The sequence below is a fragment of the Puma concolor genome, chromosome C2, assembly GCF_028749965.1.
Source record: "Puma concolor isolate L17-30 chromosome C2, mPumCon1.1.hap2, whole genome shotgun sequence".
Lineage (NCBI taxonomy): Eukaryota > Metazoa > Chordata > Mammalia > Carnivora > Felidae > Puma > Puma concolor.
In genome coordinates, this window is record NC_141675.1 from 126,596,875 (window position 1) to 126,616,430 (window position 19,556).

Below are 19,556 nucleotides of genomic sequence, written 5' to 3' on the forward strand. Positions count from 1 at the left end.
AAAAATAAGGTGCTGTTTTCTTGACTTCCTGACACTCCTATTATAATTTTCAGCAGACTAATTCTGGATTCTGACAATTCAAATTTTGCTTCTCCTCTACTACTTACATATATGTCTTTTTAAAATTTTTTTCAATATTTATTTGTTTTTGAAAGAAAGAGACAGAGCATGAACGGGGGAGGGTCAGAGAGAGAGGGAACACAGAATCCAAAGCAGGCTACAGGCTCTGAACTGACAGCACAGAGCCCGATGCAGGGCTTGAACTCATGAACCACATGATCATGACCTGAGCTGAAGTCAAACACTTAGCCGACTGAGCTACCCAGACGCCCCCACTACTTACATATTTCTGATGTCAGCTGCCACCGAACACTTTTCTGTGACTATTTGACTTCTGGCCTGCACCTTCATATCACAACATTAGGCAAGTGGGCCTATTGTGAGGTAAAAATAGTTCTAGAAGACAAACCTTCACTGGAATCACTGGGAAAAAGCCAACAATTCATGGAATGTGTTTCATGACCCCTAAGTAAACCCACTAAATGCACACATGAATCATCTTCTTGCTTGGCCAGATCCTGTAAAGGTCAGTCACTCAAATACCCACTCATCTGAGGGATGGTATTTTCCTGACTCTCCATCTAGAGTTATTATTTTCATGTGTGAAGGGCTGATAAATCTGTATTAGAAAGAATGTGATGTGAAACAAGAAGAAAAGTCACACAAGTCACACATTTTATTTATCCCCATTATCTCCACAAGGGTCATAGTTGTTTCATATTTCAGAGGGATTCAAAGGAATAAAATGTAATTAGGGATGTGATCGTGACAATATATCAACCAGTGAGTATCAAGACTATTGAAAGATATTATCCCCTCAAAAAAAAATCCACAAAAACCCCTATTCTAGTGCACGGGTTGAGAATATGAGTAGCAAAGAAAAAAGAAGTAGTATTTGTGCAAAACAATAAAACCTAGTGAAATTTTGACAGGCCAGAATGAGGCCTTCAATATCAGATTTTAGAATGTAGAGGGGCGCCTCGGTGGCGCAGTCGGTTAAGCGTCCGACTGCAGCCAGGTCATGATCTCGCGGTCCGTGAGTTCGAGCCCCGCGTCGGGCTCTGGGCTGATGGCTCAGAGCCTGGAGCCTGTTTCCGATTCTGTGTCTCCCTCTCTCTCTGCCCCTCCCCCGTTCATGCTCTGTCTCTCTCTGTCCCAAAAATGAATAAACGTTGGAAAAAAAAATTAAAAAAAAAAAAAAAAAAGAATGTAGAGAGGTTACTTTGACTTTGGTTAATTTCGAGTCATATAATAATACCTCCCCTGTGAAGTCAGTCCTACCTAAAATTGTGAGAGACTTTCAATGTCTATCAAGTGGTTATGAAACTCTTCTCTACCTTGATGGTGGTAGTGGTTACATGTTTATATGAGTTTATCAAAACCTATGGAATTTTACACTAAAAAGTTTAATGCCATGTAAAATGATATCTTAATAAATATATTTTAACACCTTTTTGGCAATAGTAATAATAATAACAAAAACAAAATAAATGGAAAACAGAAGAAAAAGTATTTTCAATTTAAATCACACAGAGCTAAGAGACGATCTAAAGTGCTTCTAAAATTTGAAAAGAAAAAATCTGGTAATAATTGAACCGAAAGTATAAGCAGACATATCATGGAAAATAGAAATATGGCAGGCCCTTCAATATATTAGAGGATGTTCAAACTTACCCATAAGAGAAATACAACTTTAAACTGATCATGTCTAATGAATTATTTTGTCTCAAAATCCAATTTGTGATGACAGACTCTGTTGGCAAGACTCTAGGGAAACAAGCTCTCTCATAAATTGCTGATGCATATGTAAAATTATAAAATAGTTATGAAGAAACTGTGGCACAGGACTAGAAGTGTTTGCAGACAAGATAATGATGGCCATATTCAGCAGCAGCACTCACCAGAAAAGCAACGTTCAAATGCAAACATTGAAGGGCTCACAAAGAACACACAAAGAGTTTAATATACAGAATGGTTGACTGGGGCTTCCAGCATTTCAAATCTCTAAATTTTGAAGAAAGCAATAGTGTACCAAATACCATTTTCTTAAAAAAAGATATTCATTATAGACAGATACCTTTTCCTCTCCATTCCTTCCATCCTCAAGTTCTGGTAAATGCACAATGAAAAAAAAAACTTGCCGAGATTTCTCCCGCTTAAGTTCAAGTATACAGGTAAGGTCATGCATTCTAGACAAATAAAAAGTATCCTGGTGAAGTGACATTTAAGGTTAGAACTGAATTCTGAGAAAAATAATTTCCCCTGAGATATCTGCTCTAGAACCTGGAGATTGTTTTGTTTTCTAAATGTGAAGTGTGGAGATCTAGGTTTTAATAGTTTTGTGTGTCTAAGTAACTCATTATAATCCTTAAACATAAGACTCACTAGGGATTTTGTACTGGGATAACACTTTTTCTGAGATCCTGATTTTTGTTTGCTGTTCTTGTCAGAGAGCTCTCTAACTGCTGAGAGACCCCACTCTGCTCCTGCATCAAGAATTCCTCTAACTCAGATTCAAGATTCAGTGAATAGATAAGGATGAATTTTATAATGTAGTTTATTTAGAATATAACTGACAAGGGTCAAATACTTTTATTTTTGACTTTAATTCCTTTAAAATTAACATCATTGGGTTTGAATTTGCTATGGCATTTGATATTTGGCATCGAATTTCTCTCTAAAAATTCCATGAAAAGGAGAGGGTTTGTACTGAGTAATGAACGAATGAGTTAACTTTCAGTCTTAGGTGCAGAGACTTTTGATTTAGTTCAATGAATGCGCTGTTTGACCTCATAAAGGTGGGAGCAAAATTGTCCCCATAAAGAGATGACATTGCTCTATTCCTACTTGGCAAGAGACTAAAAATTTCCAAAGGAAAATAACTGAGTGATGTGAAGGAGATCTTGTCTCTTTATACCTGATTTTTCTTTCCATACGAAGAGAGATTAAACAGGTTGAGATGACTGCCCTCTTTCTGTCCCTTTCTGTCCAGAGTACTTTGAGTGTCACCTGAAATTCCCTACTTAAGGAAGTAAATGGAACTTTCTTCACTAATTTCTTCATTTTTTGTATTGGGAGTAACTAATTACTGGGATCAAGGGTTCTCTTCTCTTATTTCAGATCATAAATCCTGGCCAAATGCCTCCATGAGATGTGTTTGTGTATTTGTTCGTGCCTGTCCTGAGTACATACTATAAGTAAACATGCACAATCCTGGCAATTTTGTTACATAAAGCAAATCCTTTCAGCCTACATAAAAGTTAATATTCAAAAATACCTTTATCAATAAACTGCTAATTTGGCCTCCACCTATTACAACTTAATCTTACTTCTCAAATCAATCAAAAATCAGGTAATTTGTAACGGTGCTACTTACTAGGACTTCACAAAGACCCTTATAATAACTTATGGTAATCCTGAGATTAGCACTCAATCATAGATTTAGCCATCAAATTCAACAAGAAAAGTTTACTCAGCTTCTCCTCCATCTTAACCCAATATACATGAATTAAAGGCTTTTAAAATGTTATTTGGTAGCATGTTGCTTGTTGACTTTTCTTATGTTATTTGTGTATTATATTATTATGGTTGTATAATATATTCATAGCATACACTGTTATGTATTATATGTATTAAATATGTATATTGAATGTATTATAGATAGTATATTATATATTATATGTATTATGTATATTATATAGTTATATTTAGTGTTTTCAAGTTAATTTATTATTTTTTTTATTATAGTAAGAGTTTTGAACATGCCTGTTCTATATTTCTGATACTCACTGGAGTTGAGCATTGATTATGGCAGTCAAAGCTGTATTCCAGAGAAATAAATTGCCAGGAATCCTTTGGAATAAAGGCACTTTTATTTATTCAAATTAAGTTAAAATATTGCTTAAATATCTAAGATGTACCCTAAATATTCCTGGCCATGTAAATACAATAGTGAGCCAGATAGATAAGGCTTCTCATATTATAAAGCTTATATTCTATTGAGGAAAATCAGTACACAAGATAAAGTAAACATATACATAAATACATTAATAAACTTGACATTTCAAGATAGTACTTGCTTCCACGAAGAAAATAAAACTACACAGTGTGTATCAGTTACAGATTGCCATGCATCAAATCACCTTCAATCTTAGTGGTTTAAAGTTACTCTTATTACTTGCTCTGATTTGCTGGATTGATAATTTGAGCTGAGTTGATCATTTGGTGTCATCTGTGGTCCCTTATGCAACTATACTCAGGTAGTGGCTTGGCTGAGGCTGAAAGTTCAACATCGCTTCATTCACATGTCTAGAAGTTACTGATGGCTTTTGAAAGGGCCTCCCCAATAAGTTTGTCAGTTCTTCTTTACATGATGGTCACAACACAAAAAGAGGGCAAGTTCCCGTGTATAAGGATTATTAAATCTCTTTGTGTCAAATTTGCTGATTGTCCCATTGGCTTATACAATTCTATGGTGATGTTCAGAGCCAATATGGGAGGGGGCTACACAAGGGCATGGTTATCAGGTATTGTGTTAATCGAGAGCCATTAATGTGACAAGCTCCATAGAGAGTTACTAGCATGCATGTGTGTATGTTGTGTTTGTGGAACTTCACCAAATTCGGTAACCATGCAAGCCTTCAGTATGAAGTAAAATTGGAGCTCAGGTCTGAATATTGAGCCTTGCATTATAGTTTAGTAACAAATGGTTGAAGTTTTCTCTATACTATAATGTTTCTTTTTATTTAATGATGAACAATAGATATACTCAAAATTACAGAGAAAAAAAAAAAACTTAACACTGCCGATACCAAATCTTGATTTTAAATACAATCATGACCTATTTTCTTAAATTATTTCTAAACCTTTATTTTTATGTTAGTGTAAATGATGTCACTTAATAGATTTATTTTTAGAGTATTTGCCAATAGCATATAGAAATGTAATTGATTTTAGTATGTTGACTGGTTATCCTGCAATCTTACTATATTGGCTTATTAGATCTAATTGCTGTTTTGTAGATTACTTATGATTTTCTGCATACATAGTCATGTTTTCTGTAAATAAGTTTGTTTACTTTTTCTTTTCCAAACTGTGTGGTTTATATTTTCTTTTCATGTCATGTTTCAGTAATGCCTTGAAATGGTGGACATTCTTGCTTTGTTTTGAATCCCACGTTTTGTGTGTGTGTATGTGTGTGTGTGTGTGTGTGTGTGTGTGAATTTACTGCAACAATGGGGGTGAAGGACATCATGGGGATATGATTCTAGAGGGGGTATATATATATATATATATATATATATATATATATGTTTTCTTTTACTCAGTGTCAAGGAGAGAGAGGCAGATTGTCTTTGTATTTTCTTCCAGTGTACCTAGAAATTCTCACTCATTCTTATGTTAAATATGTATCCTCCAGAATCTCAGTTTTATGCAGTGTTGTCCTACTAGATTCCCTGGCTTATACATCCCTAGATTTTATTCTCTTTTCCCAATTCAGTGACTCAACAGAAGCTTAATATATCCAAGGTTCAGTGAAAGTCCTCAGGTTGAGGATTATGTTTGATATCTGTGTTTATCTTCTAGTGTTGTCAGTTTCATTGCATTTGGGGCATGATCTGTCCTTACTTTCAGGCCATCTTGTCGATATACTTAAAAAGATGTTTTAAAATTATATGAGATATTACTTTATTCCATACAGTCAGAATGTTTAGTCAGTGTCTTAGGAGAAAAAAAAAATCTATTGGAAACAGAAATCCAAACTTGCCCTTTAGAGGAACTGAGAAACTTTGCTGATCTCACAGGATTCAGGGTATACTTAAAAATGTCAATATATGTAAAGTAATTAGAACAGTGCCTTGCACTTAGAAATGCTGCACTTAGAAAATGCTGTATAGCTAGCAGTTGTTTCATTTTTTAATGGGAAAATGATATGGCTTTAAAGGCAGTTTTATGCTAGTAAATAGCAAGAACTCCAATACACTAGCACAAGAGATCAATACATTTAGTCATCATTAAATAGGCTCATGTTATATGAGTAGATATTTATGGACTAACTTTGTTCTGTGATACTAGTTGGAAAGATGGTATTTGGAGAATTTGAATTTTCCTGTGAGACAGAAATGAGATAGGAATGTGGAAGAAATGGACACTGCCTTGGAAGGGAGACCTGGACAGCAGAGCCAAAGGCTTCAGTGAAGAGGATGAAGAAGGAACCTACATTTGTTAAAGCCTGGTGTGTGCCGGGCACAGCATCATGTGTTCTAAATAAAATTTGTTCATATAATCTGAAAGCAGTAGCTCCAAAATATGAGTATTGATGTAAATTGAAAATTGGAAATTGGAAATTGAAATCAGAAGAATTAAATATCTTTCATGTGGTTGAAACTTTATTTTGAAACACATTCTTTTAAATTAATCAGTACAGTGCTTTGTACCAACTGGGGTTTCATAATACATCTGTTGTGTTATTAATATATCACTATGTTTATAGCAAAACTAAAGTGTTTATTATTGTATCAAAGCAGTCTCATTTGCTCACATCCACTTGCTTATGAAGTTAAAGTAAGTTGTCACATATTAGTTACCAATTTCAATGATAGTAACCATTCTTTATATATCTTCTTCAATGTACTACTAATCTCTACCGAATCTATGGTGTTGAAGTTGGCGAATCTGAGGCACAGCAAAGTTAAGGTGGAAAATTATGAGGTGAAATTTTTACTCATGCAAACTCTGGCTATAAACTCTTTCTATATAAATAATAATATATAGTTCAAGTAAAGGGACAGAATCAATACATGATTTGAAATTTCATAACAAAACTATTATTAAATATATGAAAAATTGCATATACTAGAGTAGATGCATATCATGGCCTTTAAGAAAATGGATATTTTAAAAATATGTAGGTATGGATAGGGATCCAGATAGAGACTAAGTGAGAAAATAGGCTTTCTATCTTCTAGTTTTTACTTGAGTTTGTTTCAGCAATGCTCATGAGTTCATGTAGAGGAATTATCAAACATACATGTTTAGTAGAATCTTTAGTAGCACTATCTACCAAATGTGGTGCTGGGCATTTTTATAGTTCAGGGAAAGCTACTGGTTGGTGTAATGAAACTCTCAGTGCATTAACACAATAAAGATTTATGCATTTGTGTTAGGTTTATACCAGTTTGTAGGGGGGCTTTGTTTTAGGCAATCATTGAAAACTCTATTCTTGGTTCATCCAGGGGGTGCTGCTATTACCTAGGACCTCAGAGCCCCTTATTGGCACTCTGCGTCCGGGCATGGAGATGAACAGAGAGCATGGAGCTATATGTCAAATCATATGTATTGGGTTGTAAAATCGGAAAACTTACTTCTGTCCACATTCCCATGGCCAGAACTCATCACATGGCCACATCTGACTGTAAGAGGGTAGGGAGGTATATTCTAATGGTACTCTCATAGGGAGAATAGGAAGACTTTGTTGAATAACTGGCCAGAATAAGTTACAACGTTTAAAAACAAGCTAAAATGTTGTAATGTAGTCCACACTATTATTCTCACTTGTCTATACTTCGGGTAGCATGACCAAAGGCATAAGATTCCTGAAAGTAGAGTCAGAAACCATGAACTTTAGACACAGAGTATAGATGAGAAAATACATAGAGAAGAAAAAGGGCTTGATAAAAATTTTAGTGGAATACGTGCCTCTTTAAAAAGCAAATTTTTCAAAGTTAGGTGGGAAAGGCAATTTAGGAATATAGTTTAAGTCTAGTTAAGCAGTAATTCATAGTTGTTGAGTAGTTTTTACATAGAAAGTAAATTGTTACATGTACATGTTATGAAGGTAATTTTCAGTTTGGGGAAAAATTAGGGAAGTAAATATTCTAGACTCAGGGAAATAAACAAGAAACGCACCCCAGAATTTTATGCCAGAGACCTAAGAGACTGAATTTCAATGGTGTTGTGTGGAAGGAGAAAGACAAACACACTGGAGATATTTTAGAGATAAAATATAAAATATGTGACCCTTTATTGAATAAAAAGAGTTATAATCCAGAATGTAAATTTTAAAATTAGAGATGTTGTAATTAAATGCAGTCACCCATTAAATGTGTCTGGGTGTAACTGGAGTTATTTCCCAAGCATCAGGAAAATAAGTCAGAGTAACTACAAAAATTCATTTTACAAGAATAAAAGGAAAGAGTGACATGATTGCTAATGGCTACCAATAGATCTTGACTGTAAGTAAGTTGATAAAAATGTAGAAAAAAGTACATTTACCCATGCCTCTATTTAATTAAATAATTTTCATTTTTCTTGAGTGTGTGGTTATGGATTAAATATGTCTCTTAAAATCTGTATCAGCTTAGGGGCGCCTGGGTGGCGCAGTCGGTTAAGCGTCCGACTTCAGCCAGGTCACGATCTCGCGGTCCGTGAGTTCGAGCCCCGCATCAGGCTCTGGGCTGATGGCTCGGAGCCTGGAGCCTGTTTCCGATTCTGTGTCTCCCTCTCTCTCTGCCCCTCCCCCGTTCATGCTCTGTCTCTCTCTGTCCCAAAAATAAATAAAAACGTTGAAAAAAAAAATCTGTATCAGCTTAAAATCTTGGGTGTAGACTGACATATAATTATAGCATGTTCTGTAGCATCATACAGAATAAAATAAATGTCACATAGAGATTATTGTGTTCTTGTGACACATCTCACCTGGGAAAAAATAATTGTTGAAACTTGCTCTGTTTTCTTGGTCAGTTTGTTTCACAGTGTTTGAAAATATAATATTCATGTCACAGCTTATATTTTTCATGTTTTGCAATATTGTTAAAATTTGAATAATTTATAATAATCATTTAGAATTGAGAAAACTTGGCTTTAGAGTACAGCTGAAGGTCTAGAGGAAAAGATCATTTCATTTTATAGAGCTTATGAAATGCTCTTGTGCTCTAAATGGACATTCTAATGTTTCTATGATAATCAATGAATTTACTCTCTCTTGAACAGTGATCTTTATTTCAAAAGACAAGACTTCAAAATGTCTTTAGAACAGTTCTCTTTCTTTGAAATGCACACTTCTACAGAAACAACAATAGTTCTCACCAGTTAGTTTTGTTTATTCATTGTTGATAATATAACTGTGTGCTTCCAATGAATTTATACTTTATCAGGACAGACAAGCGGAGTTCTCTTTTAGCTGCCTGCAGGCCAATGTCTGTGCATCGAAGACCTTTTTGGAAGGGCATAGGTCATTCTCACTTGCATTTAAATAAGTTCACTGGACTTAGCAAATACCAAGAAAGTGATGTTCTTAAAAATATTCTCTATTTGTGCTTTATAATCTCTAGAAAATACTAAGGTGTCATTAGGAACTTTGGAGGGGGGTCTTTTTCAATTTAATTTTTAAATAATGTTGCTCAAGGGAAAGAAAGTGTTCCATGTCTACCCAAAAGATAGACTTAAACCAATATAATAAGTTTCAATTAAGGGATGATCAAAATGAGTTATATGCATTGCGTTTATTGGATTTATAATGAAATGATGACAGACCATTAAGTATAACAGGTATTAAAACGAAGTTCAAAATATAATATTTTTTAAACATATAGAGCTAGTTTTCCCATTTAATAATTTGTGATAACTCTGAGTATTAGATGTCACAGATTATCAGATTATTTTTACAAGAATAAAAGAAAAGGAAAAACATCGGAAGTTCTCAGAACATGGCACTGGATTTGATTATCAATTAGAAATAAAATTAGTAATTAATTCTTGCTAATTCCATTACATTTATTTTCTTTGGTGTTGACAAGTATGAAGATTTCTGAAATAACTTCTCAGGGATTTAATTCAAGTAACAAAACTCACTAGGATAGAAACATAGACAAATCTTGAGTGAGAAATATGAGCTGATATTTTTTATATGATCTTTAAAACATTTCTAGGTCGAATTCAAAGAGAAATTTAGTTGTTCCTCTAAAGTGATTGTTTTTCTAAAGAAGTAAATATATTTTTTCAGACATTCACAAAGTGAGCATTTATATACATATTCAATAGTAGTAGCAGGGATAGAAACAAACAATTGTTTTTCCATTACTCAGTGTATCATACGTGAAATACTCAGAATCTTAGGAGCCAGCCAGGCAACTTTCCTCATTGTAAAGGTAAAATACAGTTCAGAAATGAAGAGCTATATTCAAAAGCTGTCAAACTAGTGTGCTATCAATTGGATGTCCCTGAAACTCTACAACAAAGAACGAAGGAAAAACCCAAGAGCTTATAATGTTATGTGACTTCATTAATCCATGTCAAGTAAGCTAGTATATTATATGGTTTATAAAGCATCATTTCACAAGTCATATGGAAAAGCTGAGTACTTTAATTACTTTTTTTGTTTATTATTGATCTATTTTGTTTGTATTATTTTGCTTATCAAGACAAATTGGATCAGCTATTTGACTAGGTTTACTATTGCTAGTCTTATAAAATAGTATTTTAGGACTCTCCAAAGAAACAGAGTCAATAGGATAGATAGATATATCAATAGACAGACAGAGATGGAGATTAAAAATAGAAAGAATTGGCTCATGTCGTTGTGAAGGCCAGCAAGCCTGAAATTCACAGGATAGACTAGTAGGCTGGAATTTCAGACAGAATTTCTATGATAGTCTTAAGGCAGAATTCCTTCTTTACTAGGAAAGTTTAGTTTTTGCTCTTAAGGTTTTAAACTTACTTGAAAGAAACCCACCCTCATTACAGAGAATAATCTGCTTTACTTAAAGTCATCTGATTATAAATGTTAATCGCATCTACAAAATATCTTCACAACAGTATCTAGAATAGTGTTTTACAAAAAAACTGAGATAATATTATCTAGCCAAGTTAACACATAAAATTAACCACCATGACAATTGAAGGGAAAATGTGAAGTATTTACAATGTCAAGCAAAACTGGATGCTCAGGGAAGCTAAATTCACTATAACTATCCTTAGATTGCTTATTAGGGCTTGTAACGTTTGTGTGTCCAGTTTGAATCAATTTCCACAAATAGCTAAATTAGAATTGTAGCGATGGTCCTTATTATTTTCTGCATAAAAGTACCACTAATGTTATTTTTCCATAAGTCAACAATGATATGATTATGACTAAAATAGATAAATAAAATTCCAGGCCAAGAAGTCCAGAAAGCACTACAAATGACTCCCAGTCTAAATGGGTGCATGTTCCATGTTGAGAACCAGGCCTTTGTTGAGACTTTAGTGAGAGGCTAAAAACAAAAGAACTCAGATTAGACTATATGAGATTTAATCCTGGTTTTATCTTTTAAGGACTCTCTTACTGGGGAAAACACAAAATATCTTGATATAGTATTTTTAACCTGTAAAGTGGGATTTCTAACCAAAATATTGCCAATTAGAATTCAGTGAAATAATTCTTTCAAAGCCTTTAACCTTTTTTTTCTGACATGTGGTGGCTATCCAATAAACTTTAGCTGTAATTAAAATAATACAAACTATTTGTTTATTTATTTAATTACTTTTAATTTTTAGGCATGCTAGCAATGGCTTCATTTCATAGGTGAAAAAATGAGACTTACAGAGGGTAAGCAACTTGGGGAAAATCACGCATTGGAGACATTTGGGTATTCATATCAGTAAATAGAAGAGGAACTATTTTACCTTCACATTGTAGAATGTCTAACAATGTCTTTGAGATGGAAATATATTGCTACATAACAGAAAATAATCTGAGATAGAATCAGTTTTTGGTGACACTGATGCGTGAAACACAGTGGGAGTAGTCTTAGAATAATATATTGAAAAGGCGTTCATGTAGGCGATTAAAAGAAATAAAGCTATTAAGCTAAATTTTAGGTCTTTGTCCCCTAATTCACCACAGCATATCAACTTTATAAGCTTTCCCAATAAAATAATAAATACATTTTCATGCAGAAGAAAATGGAATAATCAACACCTCATCTATCAGAGATCGTGATTTTCAACATTTTCTTACACATACACGTTTTGTTTCTTTTTTTTTAACCAAGCAATATAAACATTACTAGCAAATTATTTTCCAGTTTTTCTGACTACATTCTAAGAAGCATAATAATTAAAAATGTAAGTATTATAGGGGCGCCTGGGTGGCGCAGTCGGTTAGGCGTCCGACTTCAGCCAGGTCACGATCTCGCGGTCCGTGAGTTGGAGCCCCGCGTCAGGCTCTGGGCTGATGGCTCAGAGCCTGGAGCCTGTTTCCGATTCTGTGTCTCCCTCTCTCTCTGCCCCTCCCCCGTTCATGCTCTGTCTCTCTCTGTCCCAAAAATAAATAAACGTTGAAAAAAAAAAAAAAAAAATCTAAAAAAAAAAAAAAAAAAAATGTAAGTATTATAAATATCACAGAAATAACAATCATATAACAAAAGAATTACATTTATCTTATTACTCCCAATTTGGTAAGGTAAACTAGTAGTTCATTATTATTTAACCTGATTTTGTGCTTCTTGGAGTTTAAAGGAGATGAAATATTTTTCTTATTTATTGGCCATCTCTATCCCTTATCTTGTGGATAGACATTACAAATGTTTTAGTTACAATCAAACTCAAATAATTGCAAGTCACACTTCAACTTCCAAAGAAATGAAAATACAACTGTATATTTGAGTAAACTCAATTTAAATGGCCTGAATATTGTGAATATGAATGTAACTGATTTCATTGTAGAAAATGAAAAGAACATAAAAGAGAGTAAAAAGGAAAGTAATAAAGCACAATTTCCATTTATCATTGTAACATCTGATCAACAGAATGATCATGGCTAACATAGTGTCATTTGGTTACAACAGTATGGTTAATTGTATATCCGGTTTCTCAGAGAAAAAAATAAATAAATAGGCAATAGACAGAGAATAGATAACAGTTAGTAGATAACAATTTCTTGCACGTACCCCACACAAAAATTCTTCAAAGCAAACTTAGGATATCTTAAATGTGTATGTCCTGCTACTTTTCTACTTAACTCCCACTTTATCTAAAAATTGTCATGGGGAGCCTGGGTGGCTCAGTTGGTTAAGTGCCTGACTTAAGTCATGACCTCAGTTCCTGATCTCAGGGTCTGTGAGTTTGAACCCCACATCAGGCTTTCTGCTGTCAGCCCAGAGCCTGCTTCAGATCCTCTGTCCCATTTTTCTCTCTGCTCCTCCCCCACTCACTCACTCACACATTCTCTCTCTCTAAAAACAAATAAACATTTTTTTAAAAAGTTGTCATGTATGGGTTTATCACATTTTGTTTATCCATCCATTAGTGGAGAGATGGTCCTACCTTTTGAAATCTACCATTTCATGTTTTGAAAGTATCTTTTCTTTTAATGTTTTTTAATGTTGATTTTTGAGAGAGAGAGACAGAGTGTAAGCGGGTAGGGGCAGAGACAGAGGGAGACACAGAATGTGAAGCAAGCTCTGGGCTCTGAGCTGTCAGCACAGAGCCCCAGGTGGTGCTGGAACCCATGGACCATGAGATCATGACCTGAGCTGGAGTCGGACGAATAACCAACGGAGCCACCCAGGCACCCCTCATGTTTTGGAATGCATCTTAAAAAAAGCATCAGATATGTATAAAATGTTTTATAAATACAGACATTGATGATTGTTTAACAAGTATTTATTGTCTACTATGTGCCAAAAACTACTTCTTAAGCTAATAGCTAAAGAAATTAAAAAAGTGAATGTCACTGAAAAAAATCTCTGACTCCACCTTGATTTTACTCCAGTGGAAATGACAGTTAATAAGAACATATAATTGAATATGGTTTAATACACATAATTTATATACAATATATGGATATAAATATATATTGTCATGTCAAATAGTGTTTTTGAAAGTCTTTACACATAATATATACAAATATATAAGAAAAATGAGTCTATAATATAAGTGAATCTTAAAATTATTACACTGAGTGAAAGTAGATAGCCAAAGAAAATATTCTTTACAGAATCGTTTTTATAAAATTATAAAAAATACAATCTGTAGAGATAAGAAACAGATCAGGAGTCATCTTTGGCTGGAGAGAGAACAGGTGGATTGGAAGGGATACAAGAAAACTTTTGGTTTCCCTATTTTGTAATACACTAATTGAAATCATGTGTATATTGTATTCTTTTAATTTTCCCTTTTTTTTTTGGTTATTCACAGGAATGAAAATTTTTGTCACTTGTAAATAATTCACAAGCCATTATCTTTGTCCATATTCTTTTTTATTTCAGTGGAAGTGCTGATTTTTTTTCTTATTGATTTGAAAAGTCATCCTTAGATTAAAAAAATTCCTCTAATATATATTACAAGTATTTTACTAAGTTATCTCTTTTTTTAATATTTACAATCCCATTGATGTAAAGAAGTTTTACATTTATAGATAATATACTCATTTCAATTCTACTCAATTTATTTCAATTTAATTGTTTCCTCCATTCAACAAATATTTACAAAGTATCTGTTGGAAACTGAATGAATACGTTATTATCTTTCTCAAAGAATCTCCGTTCTGTTAAAAGATAAACTGAAGCCTCTTAAAAATTTCGAGAGTTTAGATTAGCAAAGAATCAACTCTAATAAGGCAGTGTCAAACCACAAGTGATTAGGGGCAAGTTCCACCCACAGAGATTAGAGGAAAGACTTTTATAAAAAAGTCGAAGCAAAACAAGGAAATTATATAATTGGCTATAGCATATAGATTGCCTTATTTCGGAAAGCCTAATTGTCTGTCCTTAGGTTTTGATTTCGTTATCTTACAACATTTGCAGCTTTTGCAGACTACTAAAGGCATTAGAACAGACCAATGGCCTTTTGGTTTAATTAATTTAACAGTTCCAAATGACATTATCTTGCCTTTTGAAGAAAAGACATAGATTCTAATTATAGACTTTGTTCTATTTTTATGTAGTTTTCAAAAATCAAAAAAAGATTCTCTTTAGTCTATTCAGGGAAGAGTTAAAAAATAAGCCAAATGTACGGTACCTTTCAACCACCAGAATTTAGCATAGTAGTTGCTAAATGATTATAATTTTTAAATAAGGATTTGTGTTATTATATCTTTAGTTAAAATAATAGTTTTTACCCTCTTTTTGTTCTGCCTTGGAGTTATATTGATCTTTAAAATCTCACTGAGACTTTTATAAAAAGTGAAAGGTGTATAATTGGATTCTACTTGAAAGCCAGTAGCTCAGAGACAAGAGTTCCATTTTGAATCAGTTGAGAAATATCAGACTGTACACAGACTTGTGAGTAGTGTATTGCCTCTGGAATGATCACTTGCCTAAGAATGAGGAAATTTTTTTTTTTTAAAAAATTTTTTTTTTTTTTTCAACGTTTATTTATTTTTGGGACAGAGAGAGAGCATGAATGGGGGAGGGGCAGAGAGAGAGGGAGACACAGAATCGGAAACAGGCTCCAGGCTCTGAGCAATCAGCCCAGAGCCCGACGCGGGGCTCGAACTCACGGACCGCGAGATCGTGACCTGGCTGAAGTCGGACGCTTAACCGACTGCGCCACCCAGGCGCCCCAAGAATGAGGAAATTTTTAAGTAAATGAACAATCATCTCTCTGTAAATTACCCCTATGTTCCACCAGCTGAGTGACCAAGCAGAATCAATTTGTATCTGAGAGATTGTTCTTGGTTTCCCTGCAAAAACAGATGGCAATGTTTGAACAAATTCACCAAATTATAAAGCAAACTTGTTATAATTTCAATCTTCACTTGTCAATCAACAACCATACACTCACTCAAATTTCAAAACTCATCATCTTTTTACGATGTTAAAATAGAACAAACAAATGAATTATGTGTTTAGGATATAATCATGCAAAGCCTGGAAAAATGAGATCAGAGTTGGCTCAGTGTCAAATTTGACACCATTGCAATTGAGTGTTAGATTCAAAGATGCCTTGAACACAATAATCAATAATAGCAAAGTCTAAAATAATTAATGTGAATTAGTTGTGTCTCCTACATTAACTTTTATCAGTTTTTTGGACAGGTTAAAAATATGTGCTCATTTTTCCATGTCCATAAGTTATTATAGCATTTGCTACTAAATTATTGCAAAGATAGACAATCCTTAATGGGGAAAAAAAAAAGATTATCAAATGTGAATCTATGTTTTCTTGTTCAACATGTGTATTTTACAGCCTAACCCCTAGTAACACATTCATCTATTTTAGTTTTTCCTTTTTAGAGTCCTAACAAGCACCTACCAACATGTGCGTGTGCGTGCATGCACACGCACACACACACACACACAGTCTCAGAAAATGCATCTATCTATTAAAAAAATATATATGATGAATTGGTTTAGGGGCATATTGATTTATATAAGAATCGCCAAACTAATTTCCTATGTATAATTTGGTGAAAGATTTTGTCTGAATAAATCAGATGAAGCAAAATTGTTGCTCCTTAGAAAATATTAATATAAATAGTTTATATGAAAGGACACAGAAAATTGAGAAATTCTAGTTCTATTAAGTGGCAGATATCTTTTAAAAGGTCATAAATGAATTTATGCCTTTAAAATATGTTTATTAAGCATCATGCTTTCCTGTTTCCTTGTTCTCTATTAATATGTTGTCTGAACTTTAAAACTAATATTCCATTCAGTTATTAGAAAACTTTTAAGTATATTTGGAACATTCTGAGTACATAAGTCTAATTTTTCAAATAAATTTTATGAAAGCTAATTTAATTTCTCTATGAAAATTTAACATCTCAATTGAAATGTTCTGTGAGTATAAAATACGCACTAGATTTCAAAGATTAAATAATGTAAAATATCACAATAATGATTTCCATATAATTAAATATTAAAATAATAATTTGGGTTTATAATTTAAATAAGTACATTCTTAATTTTTTAAATGGTTTATTTTTTTAATTTTTTTTCAACGTTTTTTATTTATTTTTGGGACAGAGAGAGACAGAGCATGAATGGGGGAGGGGCAGAGAGAGAGGGAGACACAGAATCGGAAACAGGCTCCAGGCTCTGAGCCATCAGCCCAGAGCCTGACGCGGGGCTCAAACTCACGGACCGCGAGATCGTGACCTGGCTGAAGTCGGACGCTTAACCGACTGCGTCACCCAGGCGCCCCTAAATGGTTTTTATATATCTACGAGATTGTAAAAGGAGAAGAAATAAAAGTGTTAATGTTGGTAAAGTACTTAACAGTTTCCTATCACATAGCTAATTTTTACTAATATTCATGATTTTTGTCAGAATCCACCGTTTGCCTATATCATAGGCCAAAGAGGGATTTTCTTTTTTTTTTTTTTTTTGCATTTCTGGGAAATTTTATAGGGGATTTTCTTTTATAATGTGAATATTACTGGTGAAAAATCTGCTTAAATGTATTATTTTAGCCTGACCTGGGATCTAGAATTAATTTTTAGGCATGTCTTTAGATAAAAGTGGGAATCTACTATCAAAATACATACCCAGAATTAATGTATCAAGTTGTTTCAAACTTAACTAAGAGAGCATTACTAAATGCATTTCTGGTAATATCTTACATAATTCTTATCACTCAACGTAGTAGGTGTCATTAATGACTCAACTGCTCTACAAGAGAAAGAATGCAATTAAAGTGCCCAACGGACACATGTGGAATCATTCAACAAATGTCTTCTGAGTGTCTCCCTTGCGTGTGGCCTGTGCTCAAGGAGCATGAACATCATGAATAAACAAGAGCAACAAAGACCCTCATATTTCTGGAGTTTATTTTCTAGGTAGAGAATAGGGATTTAAAGGTATTTTCTGCCTTCATTAAATTACACTGCTCACATTAGCTTGGTGACATGGGCTAGTTTTTTAATTCTTTTTATCTTGATTCCATGTATAAAAAGGATTAATAACAAAAATAATAATAAAACAAACACAAGCATGCAGAATTGGGGGTTAATAAAGTATCACATGTGAACATTGCCTTACTAAATGTATCTCCTATATATTTGCTATTTTTTTAATGCTCGTATTATTTTAAAACTACTCACTGTATGGCATAGCATATTTTCAATATATTGACTTTCAGGTTGTATGAACTTTACCTTTTAGTACTAAGCATATTATCTGATATTAGAAATTAGTACAGTATTTTTGAATTATTTTTTCTTTTGTAGTTTTGACATGAAATATTGCTGTTTCTCATTTCTCCCAGTTGGACCCGTTCAAGACTCAAAACTCATGAGGACTTTTGATTAAAACTAAATAATGTTATCCTAAACAAATGTTAGGATTTCCACAATACCCGGGATATCTGAGAAGCAAACCACAGTGGACTTCATACAAATAAATGCTGCAAAGTAATATTCATTCAGTCTGAATGTTCTAAAGTGCAATTCAATAAATTCATTAAAAATATTGTTTTGATTTTTATCAGAAATACTTAATCACGTATCCTAGCATATGAATATATTTTCTCATAGAACAGCATTTATATTATTAAAAAATATGTATATAAATCCCCAACTTGTGACACTGTGAAGTATGGGAATACACAAAGAAACCACAATTTTTTCATACATCAAAGATAACACGGAAAGCCATATAAATCTTAATAGCTTAAAGTATTAAAAGTTTTATCAAAAATTCAGAGATTTTTATTTTCATTTGGGAAGTCAAAAACACTTTAATTTGCTCTCACATATCATCTAAGAAAATGCTTTTCATTTCTATTAAATCAGACATCAAACAATGGTATGTTCATACCTTCAAGGAGAAGAGCCTTAAAAGTCTTCATTTTTCATACTTTCATCATTTTCTTAATCATATGTTTGTTCTATTAAAATCCATGTGTATTAAAAATTCTAAATAACATTTGCTTCCCGTAGCCCTTATTTTCAGAAGTAAAAATGTGCTTGAGAACCTAGGACAGAATATTCTTAGGGCATTCTAAACTAGTAGTAGTTAGAGCACCTTTTCAGTGAATTCACTACGTTACTTAAAGGGACTTCATGTTTTTAATTGAGAAGCTAATAATGGGTTTAAAACATATATAAAATGATTCTTTGTGAATTTTTGCAAGTGAAAATTAATAATGGCCTTTGAATTTGAACATCACCTTACCATTTAAATGCCCAATGCCAAATATTAATCAGTCTGCCAACATAATGTGAACATGGAATGAGTGTTTTTTAAGCAAAAACATTGGGTTTTGACCTCGTTGTTCACTAAAGTGTTACATGATGGTCAGGATTCAGCCATTCTATCACTTCAGAAAATAAGTTTGAGAACAAGTGATTCACAGCACTTCCCTTAAATGACATTATAGAAGTGATAATTCAGAAAATAAGATACATTGTTTTGTCTATTTATTGAATTCCCAGATTGACATAACCTGATATTATTTGGCCAAAAAACAAAGCAAAACAAAACATATAAGAGACCTGTGGTTAAAATTAAAGTGAGTGTAGCTATACAGAACAATCATATTACCTCGAGCAGTGACCTGTGATAATTTGTTAA

At 33.3% G+C, this 19,556-nt stretch overlaps 1 long non-coding RNA gene across 1 annotated transcript; it reads left to right on the forward strand.

The window, feature by feature from the left end:
- The first annotated feature begins 487 nt into the window (after window positions 1–487).
- Window positions 488–18,452, forward strand: LOC147577529 (uncharacterized). Its single transcript, XR_015255853.1, has 2 exons — window positions 488–586; window positions 18,250–18,452. It is a non-coding gene; the product is annotated as an uncharacterized LOC147577529 (long non-coding RNA).
- The last annotated feature ends 1,104 nt before the right edge of the window (window positions 18,453–19,556 follow it).